Raw genomic sequence first — 16,896 nt, forward strand, 5'->3', positions numbered from 1 at the left:
TAGAAACTAGGAATTGAAAGAGAAATAATGCAATTGGTCCCATATTTTTTGGACCAATAATAAAAGAGATATGAATTTCTGAAATAAAATGGAATTAAAAGAAATAAAGAAAATAAAATCAGAAAATAAGAAAATACAAAAAAAGGAGAGGCGTTGGATCCAGTCTCATTAATTGAGTTGGCACATCACACGGCCTCTGAGCGCGCTCCCACCATATGCCTTAGTCAACTGAGACATACGAGGCAATATAAAAAGTCATAACAAAGGAGGGACGAGATTAGATCTGGAGATTGAGATCAATGGCTCATAATCAATCTGGCAATGAGACGGTGGCCAGCGCCACCGTTTTCTCCGGTGAGCTCCGGTGAAGGTCAAAAAACACAGAGGTTCAAATGCTTACTAAAATGGACGATCCAGGCACCATTCGAAAGGTGAAGTGATGTACATCACTCCTATATCACTCACTTCCACTCTAGATTCCTATTAAGAGAGAAATCAGAGATGGAAGTTTGGTGATGTTCATTTGAACTTGCTCGATTTCAACAATTAAGCATTCAATAATAATGTCTCTATAGAGAGGACTTCAGACAACACAATATCAAGGCCAATGGATCAAAGTATAAGGAGATTCGAAGCAAAAAACAATTGATCAAAACCTTTGGATTATGAAGATTTGAGACCCTTTCCTTGGTTCCTTTTGCAAAACAGAACTTCAATAGATCAAATGGTGAAGGTTTAGGAAATTTAGATCTGAAAATTCAACCAAATGCAATTCAATTTCAGATCTGAATTTTTGAAGAAAAATGAACTTTGTTCCTTTGGTATGGTTAGGGATTCACTCTTGCAGCATTTCAGGCGCCTTCAGGTTGGAGAATTATGAAGCATAGCACATGTATTTATAGCTGGAAAGGGCTGAGTGCATGAGTTAGCTCGTGTGCATGGCAAATGGATTTTTCATTGCATGGGCTTGTGTGATCATGTGGAAGGCCCAATGAAGACTGCAATGACCTACTGAGTTCATGTGAATTGCAAATGGATGTGTACAAGAAGTGTAAACAGCTCATGCATGGCAATTTGAATTGAATTTCACAAAATGCACTTAATCTTTCATGTCTTCGAAAATGGCACTTCCAAGCTCCAAATGCCACCTTGTGATTAATGGTTAGAGAGCTTGTTGCATAAGGAACAAATGAAATATTGATCAAAATTCCAATTGGGCCTTGGAAATTAGTGAAATTTGAGCTTAAAGTGTAGGGTGCAAAACATGCATAAGTGACGTTTCCAAATTTGGCCAATGTTCAAGCCCTTCTGTCTCAATGATTCAAGATCCAAATGATAAAACCTTTAACATCAAAGTTGTATATCTTTTCAATAAAATCAATTTGGACTTAAATTTTGCATCATTTGGATTTTTAATGAAGAAGTTATGGGCACTTGAAGTTGGACTTTTTTCCATTTTAATGCATTTGGCCCAAAGTGACCTATAATGTTTTGCATTATCACATGTATTTATTTTGAGATTTTGAAAATTTTCTCAACATAACATTTTAAGTAGACACAATAATCTTTCCAATACATTTGGTCCCACCTCAAAATCATGAAAAATGAATAAGTTATGTTCTTGGGAAGTTTGACCCAAAATTAGGGTTTCAGTCAAAATGACCTATAATGTCTTGGAATGGATGATGATCTTCCAAGCTTAAAATTAAATTTTGATGAACACTAAAGTTGTTCATATTGTCTTTAAGAACATTGTTTCTCTTGGGATTATCTCCATTTGACCAACACATAAAAAGTTAGGTCTCAATGCCTTTCAAAATAGACAGATGAATTGACTGATCAACTTCTCAAGTCCACAACTCATACCTTGATGAATTGATGATTGAGGACACTCAAATAAGTTCAAATATGCATGGAATAATGAATTTAAGAACTTACCTTGATGTTATTTGACCATGGGCTGAGGTTGCTTCATGAGCAAGGCATTATTGATGATTAGATGAATTAGGGTTTCCTTGGGAAACAAACCTCAAATCCCTTGACATGCTTTGATCAAAAATGATGATTGAGATACTTGGGAGGCATATTTTATGGATGAAAGCTTTGGGAACCATTACCATGCTTGCTCTCCTCTCCTCTTGGCCATATCATTGCACAAAGGATCTCCTTGAAGCTTTTGGACCTTGTGATTGCTCAAGCTACAAACAAGAAAATGTTAGTGACATATTTTTGTGCTTTTGGTTAGTAAATAAAATGAGAAAAGCAATTATATACAATTGAAGCATGCTTGGTGATCTCAAACCACTCACAAGAGGTCCCACCCAAAGGCAAAGGGAACCAAGATGCTCATGATCCTTGAGGCTTTTGCAAATGCAATGTTATGATGCCATGAGGGATCTTAGGGCCAAAATTGGGGTCTTACAGATGCCCCTATTTAAGGTCATTCTAGCCGGAGAAGTGAAGGTTAAAATCTTCGTCTCGGCGAGGTAGAATGGGCTTAAATAAAAATAAAGAGACGAATTTTGGTCCCTAAGAGACCTCATGATGCAGATGTATGTATGCAAAAAAAAGGGCAATACTTCGTGGGGATATGTGTCCACAAAGAAGACAAGAAATCCGGAGAAACCGTCAATCCATATGAGTAACACACTCAATGGGACAGAGACTCTGGGACTCTTATGGGGATAGAACAGGAGAAAAATTGCGTGAGCAGGGCACGACTCAAAGCTTGGGGAGAAAAATTCCAAAAGAATAAGTCAATGGAAAGACCCGAGTTGACTCAAAGGCGCATGTATTGGGGAATATGCCAATACAGCGGAATTATCCACAAAGGATACTTCGGATGAAAATCCGGATTCAGGTGGGGAGAATCCACTAAAGGACCTCGCTGGGGAATACCCAAACAGGGCTCCTCCGGGGAAACACCAGGGTGAGGTATTACCGGTTACTGGGTAATAAGCTCAAAGAGACATGTAATCCGAACACCCGTATAAGGGTGAGAGAACAACATGCTCGAGGAGAATGAATATCTAAGACCGGTATATGGGTGAGAGATATCAAACATCCGAAATTATCTGAGGAAAACCTAAAAAGGTATATTTCAACTCAGGAAAATCTGACTCCACAGGGGACAAAGGTCATAATAGGGAGCAGAGAGGAAGGAACACCAGGGATACCGGTTATTGGGCATATAATAGGTGACTGACCAAGGCGTGAATTGGGGAATATTCCCAAGACACTCATCATCCAAAAGAGAGCCAGAAAGCAAACTCGACTATAGAATGGGCATTCGACTCCGCAAAAGGGGAATATGAATCTTACTCGATTGGGGAAGAACAAAGACTTCGACCGAAGAGTGCATGAGATATATTATCTATTACCGTCAGAACGTAGATAACATACTCGCATGGAGGATTATCCACAACCGGTTACTGTGTTAATAAAGGATAAATCAATCGGAAAGAAAGGACATAGGGATACCGCAAACCAGGTATAAAATAATGACCAATCAAGGGGAGAAACGATCATTACTGACAAATGGCAAATGAAAGATGACTCGCTGGGGGATACATTGACAAAGGCAATGATCCGGGAGATATACTCAAAAGGGGTGAAGGACTATTAATACCGAATATCAGATAATGATAACCATCAAGGAGGGGATTACATCTACCAGGTACAGGGTAGAAAACCACGGAAGAGTAACCGTCCTCGGTTAGGATGAATAAAAGGTTAACTCTGCCAAGGGGATAAAAATAGGGTTTACAACTACCGGTATAAGGGTAGAAAACCACAGATTCCACCGTGGAAAAGATGGATAATTACTGGTTACTGAGCAATCATTCATCCGAACTATGGGGAACTGCAAGGATAATCTCCAGAAGCCAAATCTAGGCACAAACTAGAGATGCACAAAGAAGCAAGACTCATCCCTATGAGGATATAACTCAATGGGGAGTTCCATCCCAATATATGTGTTGGGAGGAAACAGAAACAACCATCATCCACGAGGACATAACTCGGTGGGGAATATGGGAGATAGGATAAACATTTTCTGCTTATGGGGCTGACTCTTCATGGAGAGATCAAACATAAACAACCTGCTTAGGGGATATATTACCAGCTAGAAGGAGATAACAAACAAAGATATATGGCAAAGGATGCAACATGAATATTTGAATGTTAAAAATTATGCATATATGTGTGGTTTATGTATGATAAATGCTGACAGAACAAACATATCTAACACAAACAAGTCCACTGTTTGATTGAATAAACATCTGGTACTACATCTCAAGAGAGAAAGCCAGGCTCAATGGAGAACATCCTATCTGTCGGGGATCATTAACAAAGATCTCTGCAGGGGAATGAACAATAACCAATCCAACTGGGAACAGGATCATGGCACAGATAAGTTCCGTTGGGGAAGCCACTCTACCGGGAAAATCAAAGGGGAGGATGGATCTTCGTGGGGATACACCCACCAATCAGAAGCTTCCAAGGTCACCAAACCAAGAGCTCACATCTGTCGAGGAGGAAGGAGGGATGAATACCTTTACCACACACTCTGCTCGGAAGGGAAAATCACAAAAGGCTCCGGAGGAAGAGGATACAAACAAGCCAAGAATATGAACAAATGTCTTACCCTATTGAGAATCATACCATCTTTGGGAGAGCACTGAAGACATCCCCAGTATCCTTTCATCATTGTGAATGTTCACTTTGTTTAAAAACAAGTTATGAAAAGTTTAATTATTAAAAAACAATGATATTCCTCAACTAAAACATGCAAAACATTTGTTGAATAGGAACAAATAAGAGTGTAAATAATTGGATAATGGCTCAAATTTATTTGATGGAATGGTAGTCTGCAAATGGCAAGACTCCATAGATCTTTACAAATTTGAAATTGGTGATATATATTGGAAAAGGGGCTACATTGAACATAATGACCATTTCTCCACCAATTCTGAATCCGATGTATTTGAAGCTTCGGTTGATGATGACTGAGCGAGAATCTCTGACGGATGACAGTTTGTAGAACACAGTCTTCTCAGGATGCAGTTACTTGCCAAATCCCTAATTTTTGCCTAGATTGGCCCGGGATGAGGTACTCAATCTAGCGAGATACATATTCATTTTTTATGTCTCTAACTTTTGCCTGGATCGCCCTTTCAGGTTTTCAATCCACCGAGACGCTCATTTTTGCCTAAGCCGCCCTTTCGGGTTTTCAACTTAGCGAGCTATTCTGTTTTTATCTTTAGGCGAAGTATTTCTTGACTGCATCTGAATTCACAGGACGAGTGAAATCCTCCCCATCCATAGTTGTAAGTATCAAAGCACCGCCTGAAAAGGCTCTATTGACAACATATGGACCTTCATAGTTTGGAGTCCACTTGCCCCTGGAATCGGGCGCGAAAGACAAGACATTTCTTGAGCACGAGGTCGCCCTCTCGGAACACACGAGGCTTGACCTTCTTATCAAAGGATTTCTTCATCCTCTGCTGATATAACTGACCATGGCACATGGCAGTTAATCTCTTCTCCTCAATCAAATTCAGTTGGTCATAACGACTCTGAACCCATTCAGGATCAGTTAACTTGGCTTCCATCAAGACTCTCATTGATGGGATCTCCACCTCTACTGGGAGTACAACCTCCATGCCATAAACAAGAGAGAAAGGGGTTGCCCCTGTTGAAGTGCGGACAGACGTACGATATCCATGCAAAGCAAATGGCAACATCTCATGCCAATCTTTGTACGTAACAACCATCTTCTGGATAATCTTCTTGATATTCTTATTAGCAGCTTCAACAACCCCATTCATCTTGGGTCTGTAAGGAGAAGAATTATGATGTGCAATCTTGAACTCGCTACACAGCTCTTTCATCTTCTTGTTGTTCAAGTTAGATCCATTATCAGTAATGATCTTATCTGACACACCATACCGGCATATGAGTTGATTCTTGATAAACTTCACAACCACCTGCCTGGTCACATTTGCATACAATACAGCTTCAATCCACTTGGTGAAGTAATCAATTGCTATGAGAATAAATCTGTGACCGTTGGACGCTTTTGGCTCTATCATGCCAATCACGTCAATTCCCCACATAGAGAAAGGCCATGGTGATGAAATCACATTCAGAAGTGTCGGAGGAATATGAATCTTATCCGCATAAATCTGACACTTATGGCATTTCTTCACATATTTGTAGCAGTCAGACTCCATTGTCAGCCAATAGTAACCTGCTCTCAACATCTTTCTAGCCATGGCATGTCCATTGGAATGAGTACCAAATGAACCCTCATGGACCTCAGTCATTAACAGGTCTGCTTCGTGTCTATCCACGCATCTGAGCAGAACCATGTCGAAATTTCTCTTATAAAGCACATCGCCATTGAGGTAGAAACTGCCTGATAATATCCTCAAAGTCTTCCTATCTTTCACAGATGCCCCAAGCGGGTAAATCTGGCTCTGAAGAAAGCACTTGATATCATGATACCATGGCTTACCATCTTGTACTTCCTCTACTGCAAATACATGAGTTGGTCTGTCCAAACGCATCACAATGATATTGGGAACTTCATTCCACAGTCTGACCACAATCATTGAAGCAAGTGTAGCAAGAGCATCTGCCATCCGATTCTCATCTCGAGGAATATGATGAAAGTCAACCTCAGTAAAGAATGTTGAAATCCCCCTCGCATAATCTCTATATGGGATGAGGCCAGGCTAATTCGTTTCCCATTCGCCCTTAATCTGATTAACAACGAGGGTCGAATCACCATAAACATCAAGATGCTTGATCCTTAGATCAATGCACTCTTCCAATCCCATGATACAAGCCTTATACTCAGCCATATTATTCGTGCATTTGAAAGTTAGCCTTGTTGTAAAAGGAAAATATGTGCCCTGAGGGGTAACAATCACTGCCCCAATACCATTTCCATATTGATTTACAGCGCCATCAAACACCATACTCCATCTGGAACCAGGCTCTGGCCCTTCATCGAGCGTAGGCTCATCGCAATCTTTCATCTTCAAATACAGAATCTCCTCGTCCGGGAAGTCGTACTGAACTGACTGATAATCCTCAATTGGTTGATGTGCCAAGTGGTCAGCCAAGATACTACCTTTAATAGCTTTCTGAGCTCGATACTCAATATCATACTCAGATAACAACATCTGCCAACGGGCAATCCTCCCAGTTAAAGCAGGATTCTCAAAGATATACTTTTCTGGGTGCATTTTGGATATCAACCAAGTCGTATGATTCAACATATACTGGCGTAAACGCTTAGCAGCCCAAGCCAAAGCACAACATCGATTATCGAGACTCACAATAAGTGAACTTCTTACTCAGGTAGTAGATAGCATATTCTTTCTTCCCTATTTCGTCTTGCTGACCAAGGACACAACCCATTGAGTCTTCAAGAACTGTCAGATACATAATCAATGGTCTCCCTTCCACAGGCGGAGACAGAATCGGAGGCTCGGACAAATATTCTTTAATACTGTCAAAGGCTTTTTGGCAATCCTCGGTCCAATCATGACGCTGATCTTTCTAGAGGAGCTTGAATATCGGCGCACATGTGGCAGTCATGTGGGATATAAATCTGGAAATATAATTCAAGTGGCCAAGAAAACCTCGGACTTGCTTCTCAGTTCTGGGCGCCGGCATCTCTTGTATTGCTTTGACCTTGGCAGGATCAACCTCAATACCTCTCTCGCTGACAATGAAGCCCAATAACTTGCCGAAACGGACTCCAAAAGTACACTTGTTGGGATTCAGACGAAGCTTATACTTCCTCAAACGCTGAAAAAGCTTCAACAGGTGCTCTATATGTTCAACTTCCGTTCTCTACTTCGCAATCATATCATCAACATATACCTCAATCTCCTTGTGCATCATATCATGAAACAAGTTAGTCATAGCTCGTTGATACGTGGCTCCGGCGTTCTTTAAACCGAAGGGCATCACTCGATAACAGAATGTTCCCCAAGGTGTGATGAATGTTGTCTTCTCCATATCCTCGGGTGCCATTTTGATCTAATTATATCCGGAAAATCCGTCCATGAATGAGAAGACATTGAACTTAGTTGTATTATCTACCAACATATCAATATGTGGTAGAGGGAAATCATCTTTCGGACTAGCTTTATTCAAGTCACGGTAGTCCACACACATTCGGACTTTTTCATCTTTTTTAGGCACGGGCACAATATTGGCCACCCACTGAGGATATGTAGAAGTCACCAGAAACCCCGCATCAATTTGCTTCTGAACTTCTTCTTTTATCTTCACTGCCATATCGGGATGAGTTCTTCTGAGCTTCTGCTTTACAGGAACGCACTCAGATTTCAACGGCAGGAAATGTTGCACGATATCAGTATCTAGACCAGGCATGTCTTCATATGACCAGGCAAATACGTCGACGTATTCTCGTAGCAACTCAATCCACCCCTTCTTAACAGACTTTTCCAGGAAAGCCCCAATCTTCACTTCACGAACACAATCCTCAGACCCCAAGTTGACTGTTTCCAGATTCTCAAAATGCGGCAGAATGATCTTCTCCTCATGCTCAAGTAGACGGGTAATCTCGTCAGGAATCTCTTCGACATCATCTTCTTCCGCCTCAAACACAGGGAATTCAAAGTTGGGAGATGGTGTTGGATTATTATGTTCAATGGATTTGATTAACCTGCATAATGGTTTTAGATATAAAAGAAACTTTAGAATTCAAACAAGGCAAATCATTATGCAGATGAAAAGACTGATTTTATTCTTATTTTTTAGGGTTTTATGTGATCACCAATTTCATGCAAAAAGCAATAAGGGAAAATAATTGGAAAAACAAACATTTAACATGAATTTTTTGAATGAAGATATCATTGTATTTATGTGCCAACAATGTCATCACTTCTCCTTTTGGCATGGGAGAAGGGTTTTTAAACACAATTAGCATTACTTTGACTTATGGATAACTGTCGGAATATCAACAGCGACCCAATTATTGCAGATCCCTCCAGGGATGATGAATTTTCCAGAATCCTCTTCCTCTTCTTCCAAAATAGCAGCAGTCTCTTCGTCTTGACCGGTGTGGATGAATCCACCACTCTTGAACAACCCTTGCTTGTTGAAGACACCAGAAGAATAACATATGCCAGCCCGGGATTTGTTGTCTTCTAACTCAATCATTTTCCCCAAACCAGCAGTTGCACCATGCTCAATGGCCAACTTTGCATCTTTATAGGAAGCAAATGAAGGAGTTCCCTTCTTAATAGGTTCAATAATAGATAAAGCTTGGAACATAGTTCCAACTTCATCCTCAGCATCTATATATGAGAAGGAAGATAGATGGCTAACCAGGAGAGCCTTCTCTCCCCCTACCACCACCAGCTTCTTGTTCTTCACAAACTTCAATTTCAAGTGTAGGGTGGATGTCACGGCACCCGCCTCGTGAATCCATGGTCTGCCTAAGAGACAACTATACGATGGGTGAATATCCATAACCTGGAAGGTAATCTGGAAATCACTTGGTCCGATTTTGACTGGGAGATCAACTTCACCAATCACAGTTTTGCGAGACCCATCGAAAGCCTTCACAACTACTCCACTCTGACTCACGGGAGGCCCATGATAAGATAACTTTGCGAGAGTGGTCTTTGGCAATACATTCAATGACGACCCAGTATCCACCAGCACATTGGACATGGTGTCATCCTTGCAGCTCATGGATATGTGTAATTCCAGGTTGTGGTCTCTTCCCTCCTCGGGGAGATCAGCATCATAAAAAATTAAATTGTTACAAGCGGTGATATTTGCAACAATACTGTCAAATTGTTCAATTGTGACGTCGTGATCCACATACGCCACATCCAACACCTTCTGCAGAGCTTCTCGATGTGGTTCTGAATTCATCAGCAATGATAAAACAGAGATTTTGGATGGCGTTTGTAGAAGTTGATCAACCACGTTGTACTCACTTCTCTTGATGAGCCTCAGCATCTCATCACAGTCTTCTTTTGCATTGCCACTAGGGCCAGCAGAAGCAGGAGTTCTCAACATGGGGGCAGGTTTAACAACAAGTGCCGGATTTGGAGCATTCACAGTGTTCCCAATCGGGCTTTCAGCATAATCAGCATTGTCGTTCCTTCGAGCATCAGCTTGTGGTTTCAGCGGGGCCGAAAAAACACGACCGCTGCGGGTCAAGCCACTAACGTCGGTAATATTAACGACAGACGAAGAGGGCAGGGGCCCCTCTTTCCCATTTTCCACTACTACAGCATTGTAGCGATATGGGACGGCCTTCTCAGAAGAGTACGGTATAGGGCCGGCTGGCTTAATAGTCAGAGTATGAGAGACCTTCTGCTTGCTACCATCATACTTGATGACAACAGGCTCAGGTATCCGGAATACCGGAGAAATTACGTTGACTTCAACAACATCTTCGTCAACATTTCTGTTTTGAGGGATCTCAATGACTCCCTCATCCAGCATTTCCTGAACATCCTTGCGCACTTGGCGACAACCTCTCTGGTTAACAGAACAAACTCGACATCTATCATGGTCATGCTCATAATGGCTATAATCACACAACAATCGATGCATCTCGACCAGAGATTGTCGAATATGACTAACGTATTTGACCTTGTACTTGCCAGGACAGCCCTGGACCATATTGACAGATTTCCCATGCTCGGGCAATGGGTTCTTCTTCACGTTCGATCCTACGTCCTCGAAAAACAAAATCCCGCTTCTCACAAGGTCTTGCACCTTGGTCTTCAAGGGATAACAATTCTCCACGTCATGTCAAGGAGCACCGGAATGATATACGCAGTGAAGCTCAGGCTTATACCACCACTAGGGGTTGGTAAGTACAGCGGGAGGGTCTCGCGGAGTGATTAACTTTCTATCAATCAAAGATGGATAGAGTTCAGCATAAGTCATCGGAATTCGATCAAAGGTGACCCTCTTCCTCTCGTAGCTGGTGCTAGTATTGTTGGTGTTGCGAGGCTGGTAGGCCTGCTGTGGTGGGCGTTGTTGTTGTTGCTGATATTGCTGAGATGGTTGTTGTAGATAATGTTGGGCTTCTCTGAAAACAGGTGCTATATGAGCCACCTGATGCTGGTTGTTAATGGGGCGAGAAATCTTCCTCTTCTCAGAGGGTCTTCTCTTGACATGGGAAGACACGGCATGTGCCTCTCCCTCCTTCTTCTTTGCAAAGCTTCCATATCTCTTTGCTGAAGAGCCTTCATCTCGAGTTAAACGTCCTTCACGGACCCCCTCTTCCAGTCTCATTCCCATATTCACCATCTCGGTGAAATCTGAGGGAGCACTGACTATCATTTTCTCATAGTAGAATGAACTCAGGGTCTTTAAAAAGATCTTAGTCATCTCTTTCTCCTCAAGGGGTGGCACTATCTGAGCTGCCAACTCGCGCCACCTCTGGGCATATTCTTTGAAAGTCTCTTTCTCTTTTTGGGACATTGCCCTCAGCTGGTCCCTATCAGGGGCCATATCCATATTATATTTATATTGCTTGACGAAGGCCTCACCAAGATCGTTGAAAGAGCGGATGTTCGAACTTTCCTGGAAATAGTGGATGAGCAATTGGTCATTATCAGTCTGCGTCGATATCTTGCGAGCATACATCACAAGATGGCTGAGAGGGCATGTGTTTCCCTTATACTTCTCAAAGTCAGGTACTTTGAATTTAATAGGGATCTTCATGTTGGGCACAAGGCACAACTCAGCAGCACTTTTACCAAAGAGGTCCTTCCCCCTCAGAGTTTTCAGTTCCTTGCGAAGCTCAAGGAATTGGACTTTCATGTCATCCATCTTCTCATAAACATCTGGACCTTCAAATGGTTCAGCATGGTAGATGGTATCTTCAACTCTTGGTAATGTGTTCACAATGGGAGGTGGCACTGAAAGGATCGGGCTAGATGTCGGTAAAGAAGCAAGGGTAGGAGCGAAACCCTCTGGCACAAAATTGGCGGGCATCCCCCATTGGAACCCGGCTGGCATAGATGGCGCAAAGTGGGCTGTTGCAGTAGGCACAGTAGAAGTCACGATCTCAGAAATGACCGTCCTCTGGGGAGGAGTTGAGGGTGTTGGAGAAGAATGGCTCTGAGCGGCCATGAATGACTCCATCAGGGCAGTCAACCTGGCTACTTCCTCTTTCAGCTCGCGGTTCTCTTGTTCCAAATGATCTATCAGTTTCGATGAGTTGGCTCTGGTGTAGTACCGGTGAGTCAACTTGTCTTCAAAATAAATGAAGAACACAGAGTTAGACCATAGAACAAGAAGCCTGGAGCAAAATTTGCTTATGCACATGATGCATGCAATGCTTGTGCATATGATTTGTTTTTGTATCAAAGGAACTTTAGAGTTCTATTTGCAAACGTTGGAAATATTAAACATTTATCGCATATGGAAATACAATATCAATAATATTTGGAAATATTTTTACATCAAAGAAGTACAGCATTGGTGACCAAATATAATACAAGAGAGAAGGGAAATGATCATCCTATGGATCCCTAGAAACAATCATCTAAAGCTCAAGAGACTGGAAGATAAGATGCACGAAGCCTCTTCACCTCCTCCTCATAGGCTGCCTCCATATCTGCCTTCTCCTTAGCGAGTCGATCGTACTTCCTCTTCCAAAACTTGGAAGACTGAGGAAGCAGAGAAGTCCATGCATCATTGGGATCATCAATAACCTGATGCTCAAGGAATTCAATCAAAGCATCCTTCTCCTTGATCTGCTGAAGCAACTCCTCTCGTTCACGGATCCAAGCACGTGAACGGTCTTCGTCTCTCAACTCCTCTACTCCTTGGTCAGGGAGGGTTGAAGGCTCAGCCACAACCAAAGGCGTAGGTCTCAGATACTCGTAAGGCATGAGGTATTCGGAAGCTCTCCTCCTAACCCAAGAAGTATAAGGTTCCAAAGCGATACAGTTCTTCGGTCCCAGCTCCTTCCTTCCTTTCCTATGGATCTTGTGCCATGTGCGGACCATCCTACCCTTCAAGCCTTGGGGATCTTTACCCTCCTGAAAGAACACACCCTCTAACAGAATGTTATTGGGTTTATCATTTAGGGGGAACCAAAGCTGACGACGTGCCAAAATAAGGTTGTAGTTAATCCCACCACATGTACCAAGAAGAGGCACATTAGAGAATTCACCACAAGGGTCGATAATCTGCACACCATCGTACGCACGGTTGTACCAAAAGATATCATCATTGGTGAGAGACATAAGTCTCGTGGACCACTGTAGACATCCTTTATTCTCCTTGAAGGCGACCGTCTGCGGCAAGTGAGAAATAAACCACTTGTACAACAGAGGCAAACAGCACACCATAGTACCACCACCCTTTACATTCCTCATATGCAAATAAGAGTAAGTGTCACCCAGCAGAGTCGAAACGGGATTAAGAGTAGAGAAAATCCTAATAGCGTTCACATCCACAAACTTGTCGATGTTGGGGAACAATACTAGCCCATATATGAGAAGTACAAATATGGCTTCAAAGGCGTCCTCACTCATGGCCTTCCCATACATAGTAGCCTGAGCTATGAGGAACTCAGAAGGGAGACCTTGAATTCCACCTTTGGTAGTCATATGAGCACCAACCAGAGATTCATCTATATGCAACATGTCAGCTATCTCTTGAGAAGTAGGAACACTCTCTAAGCCACTGAATGGCAACTGATCTAGAATAGGTATACCCACTAGGTAGGCATACTCCTCAAGTGTAGGCAAAAGCTGGAAATCCGGAAAAGTGAAGCAACGGTACAAGGGATCATAAAACTGCACCAATACACTCATCAATCCTTCGTCCACTTGAGTAGTTAGAAGAGAAATAAGCTTCCCAAAACGAGCTTTGAAACCCAAGGGATCTAGTACATAGGATGTCAAATTCCTTAACTCTTTCAAGTCGGGTTGTTTGAAACTGTACTTCTTTGTATTCCTTCTTTGTCTTTCCATGTCTGAAAAATTTGCAAATAGACCTCTTAAGTTCCTTGAAAATTTTCTCATTATTGATGATATGGATGCAAATGAGTGCATGAATGCATGAATGCAACAACCACACTCAAGGATCAAGCAAAGCACACCAAACAAAGGTCATGGGATGGATCATGTCATCCTTAATATCAATCATCCATTTTGGTGGATTATGGTTTGCACCTTATCAACACCCAAGTTCCATTGATATTAAGGATACATGAACGGATCAACCATGAATCAAGGGTTTGTTGCAAGTCACGAGCATGGAGTCTCGGTTAAGAACCACCTGTAAGACCCTAATTTTGTCCCTAAGATCCCTCATGGCATCATAACATTGCATTTGCATTGCCTCAAGGATCCTTAGCATCTTGGTTCCCTTTGCCTTTGGGTGGGACTTCTTGAGAGTGGTTTGAGATCACCAAGCATGCTTGAATTGTATATCATTGCTTTTCTTATTTTGTTCACTAACCAAAAGCACAAAAATATGTCACTAACATCTTTTGTTTGTAGCTTGAGCAATCACAAGGTCAAGAGCTTCAAAGAGATCACTTATGCAATGGTAAGGTCAAGAGGAGATGATAGCAAGTGTGGTAATGGTTCCCAAAGCTCTCATCCATCAAATATGCCTCCCTATCATCTCCATTCATCATTTTGATCAAAGCAAGTCAAAGGGTTTGAGGTTGGTTCCCCAACGAAACCCTAATTCATTTGCGCACCATAATGCCTTACTCTTGAAGCAACCTCAGCCCATGGTCAAATACAATCAAGGGAAGTTCTTTAATTCATCATTTCATGCATATTTGAACTTATTTGAGTGTCCTCAATCATCAATTCATCAAGATATGAGTTGTGGACTTGAGAAGTTGATCAGTCAATTCATCTAACTACTTTGAAATGCACTGAGACCTAACTTTTTATGTGTTGGTCAAATGGAGATGTTTCCAAAAGAAAAAGTTTTCTTAAGGACAATATGAACAACTTTCATGTTCATCAAAAATTGATTCGAAGCTTGGAAGGCCATCTCCCATTCCAATACATTATAGGTCATTTTGACTGAAACCCTAATTTTGGGTCAACTCCCCAAGGACATAACTCATTCATTTTTTATTATTTTGAGGTGGGATCAAATGCATTGGAAATCTTAAGATGTCTAATTCAAATGTTATGTTGAACACAATTTCAAAATCTCAAAGGAAATACATGTGATAAGGCAAGACATTATAGGTCCTTTTGGACCAAATGCATTAAAAGGCAAAAAAGTCCAACTTCAAGTACCCATAACTCTTTCATCACAAACCCAAATGATGCAAAATGTAAGTCCATTTTTATTGTCTTGAAAAGATCTACAACGTTGATGTTGGAAATTTGTTCATTTAAGGTTTGCATCATCAAAACAAAAGGGCTTCAACATTGGCCAAATTTAGAAACTTTGCCTTGACATGTTTTGCACACTACACTTTAAACTCAAAATTCACTAATTTCCACACCTCAATTGGTTTTTTTCCCAACATAACAATTGTTCCTTACATCAAAACCTTTCCAACCATTACTCACATGATCATGTTTGGGCTTGGCAAGTGGTATTTTCGAAGAGGAAAAGCTTTTGGTTCAATTATGCATAACACCTCAAAATTCCATGCACAAGCATTTGCCATTCAAACTACATGTTCATTTCAGCTTGGTTTGATTTCAGATTGCATTTGGCTTTGGTTTTGGGCCTTGTGCATGATCATGCAAGCCCATGCAAGGATTATCCAAATTCATGCACACGGCTTTGATCACATTCTCCTTGCCATTTCCTCTATAAATAGAGACCCTGTTCCATTCAAAATACACACCTGATTCAACCTGAATTGCTGCAGAAATCAAAACCCAACCTCTCACCAAAGAAGCAATTTCATTTTTCTCAAATTTTTCAGATCCAAAATTCAACCACATCTGGTTGAATCTTTGGATCTAAAGCTTCTAGACCTCCATCATTTAGTTCATTGATCTTCTGTTTTGTAAAAGCAAGCAAGGAATCAAGCTTAAATCTCCAGAATTCAAGTTTATTCACCAGCTGGTATTTTCTTCGAATCTCATCATCCATTGACCTATTTGCTTGGATCTTGTGTTGGATGAAGTCCTCTCAATAGAGGCATCATGATTATGCATTTAATTTTTGAAATCCATTGAGTTCATGATGAACACCACAAAACTTCTATCTCTGATTTCTCTCAATATAGAGATCTAGAGTGGAATTGAGTGGCACAAGGATGATGTACATCATCCCAGCTTTCTAAAGATGTATAGATCGTGCATTTTCATTAAGGTTTGGATCTCTGCAATTTTGGCCGGAAAATCCAAGCTCACCGGAGAAGACGGTGGCTCCGGTGGCTGTCCTATTGCCAGATGCATTGTGGACCCTTGGATTCATTTTCCAGATTTGATCTTGGCCTTTGATTGTTATGACTTTTATTTAATCTGTGTGTGGTTGCATTGACTTGGTCCTATGATGCGCGCGCATGCCATTGCCTTCAGATCGTCCACGTCATTTAATGAAAGGAGATCTAACGCGCCAGGATTTTCCCCATTTTCTAATTTCTGATTTTATTTTCTTTAATTCCATTTTATTTCAAAAAAATCATAACTCTTACATTTTTAATCCAAAAATTATGGGACCAATTGCATTAGTCTCCAAATAAATTTTAGTCTCTATTTCTGATTTTTAATATTTTTTATTTTCTCATTTGATAGTTTTTATGAATTTTCTCTTTTCTGGTTATTTTTAATTCATTTTAAATAGTTTTTGATATTCAAAAAATACAAAAATATTTTCCTAACCTATTTGAATAATGATGAATCTATGAAAAATATTCTCATCAATTTTTAA

The sequence above is a fragment of the Lathyrus oleraceus genome, chromosome 5 (genome assembly GCF_024323335.1).
Source record: "Lathyrus oleraceus cultivar Zhongwan6 chromosome 5, CAAS_Psat_ZW6_1.0, whole genome shotgun sequence".
In the NCBI taxonomy this organism is placed as follows: domain Eukaryota; kingdom Viridiplantae; phylum Streptophyta; class Magnoliopsida; order Fabales; family Fabaceae; genus Lathyrus; species Lathyrus oleraceus.